We start from the raw sequence: 1,750 nt of genomic DNA, 5'->3' as shown, positions 1-1,750 counted from the left end.
TTTTTTTTTTTTTTTTTTTTTTTTTTTTTTACCCAATTTGTCCTGAGTTTTACTTGGTAGCATTTTATTGGGATCTCAGCACCTTATTGATAAGGGAAATTAGTCTGCAGTTGTTATCTTTATCAGGTTTTATTACTGGGATTTAACTGCTTTATAAAAATGCATTGAGAATCTTTTCATTTTATTATGTCGTGATTTCTGACAAAGTGCTTCCTACTAGCCTAAGGGTTGGGGGGGAAGTTACAGATACAGATACCCCCTTCAGCCTCGGGGGGCTGGATGGCTAGAGCCCCAAAGCTTTGAGCTCCCATTGCAGCAGTCTTAACTATTTGTCCCAGTGTGATGTACTCATATAAATATTTCCATTTTCTATAAGTCATGTTGTCAAAATGTTTGGGAAACACCATAATGTGGCATGGGATTGAGTAAAAGAAAAAAAAAACAAAAAAAGGGTTGTCCTTACAGTAACAACTGGGAGAAGGCTGTATTCTCTGTCTTTTGGGGGGCTTGGGAACTGTCTGTGGTACCTCCGATTTAAATCAGATCCTGTCATTTCCCATCTCTTTGACAAGGTCTTGAGCTTTCAGGTGTGTTGGCCCTGCCAGGTGCCTTGATTATTGGGGGTGAGGCCTTATTAGTCTGATTTCAGCAACAGGCGAACTTCATGCATTTTGCAGCTGTTTCTCCTGACTGGTCATCATACACCTATCCTCTCTGCCCTTCCTGCCTGAGACTTTCAGCACATGATATTTCTGGGACCTTGTGAAAGCAAGCTTTTGCCATCTTGTTGATTCCCTTACTATCAAATTAACATATTTTTTTTTTACACAATTGAAATATTCAAGAATTCAGCTATAAAACCATCTAGGCCTAGTACCCTTTTAAAGCTGTGGTTCTTTTAATTTTTAAGGAATACCTTTTCACTTTCTTCTGTTTGTTGGCTTATTCATGTCTTGGTGGAGAGGTCCTGAGATAGCACTAGAAGCTAGTACTAGAAGACTTCCCCAGGAGCCTTTCAGGTGTGCTTTGTTTCACACAGTGGAATCTCATCTAATTCTAGGAACCACTCTGTGGGTCCCAATTTTTATAAGAGAAAACGGAGGCCTAGAAGAGTTCAACACTTGGAGAACCCTGAGCTGCCTCAACAACAACAAAAACACATGTCCAGGCAGAACCTAGTCCACAAAGCTACAGTTTGCACGACCTTTGTTTGTAACAAGCATGCCCATGACAGAGACTTTGTGAGTTCAGCTAGTTGAAGCCCAGCTGGGAAGACAGCCAGGACCGGGACCTTTCCAGAAGGTGATGGTCAAGTGAGAATGTTGCCAGGAGGCCACGAAGACCTGGAGGATCAGTGGCTAGCCAGGATTCTTCCTCACCACAAAGGCTGCGAGCAAAAGTTGGGTATTCATTAAAGACTGACCCCGGAGCGCTCAAAGGTCAGAGGTAAACGACGAACTAACCCCGCCGCATTCGGCACTCTGCCCCTGCGGACGGACGGGTAAGACGATGCGCAGGGCTGTCCCTGGGTCCTCGAAGATACTGCAGCCAGGGAGGGAGCCGCCCGCCGGGCTCCTCGCGCCCCCCTCCGCCCTCTCCCTGCCCCTCCCCGCCGCACCGGGGCGCTGAGCTCAGGCCGGCCGTTGTCCCTGTCGTCGAGCACCGCACGTGGTTTCTGGACGCCGCGAGGCCTACGCGGGGCCGTTGTGGGCGCGGGCGGGTTGGGCCGCGGGGGCGCGCGGCCGGCGGC

Source organism: Galeopterus variegatus, unplaced genomic scaffold (genome assembly GCF_000696425.1).
Source record: "Galeopterus variegatus unplaced genomic scaffold, G_variegatus-3.0.2 Scaffold829, whole genome shotgun sequence".
NCBI classification, from domain to species: domain Eukaryota; kingdom Metazoa; phylum Chordata; class Mammalia; order Dermoptera; family Cynocephalidae; genus Galeopterus; species Galeopterus variegatus.
Note: the sequence above shows the minus strand (reverse complement) of the source record.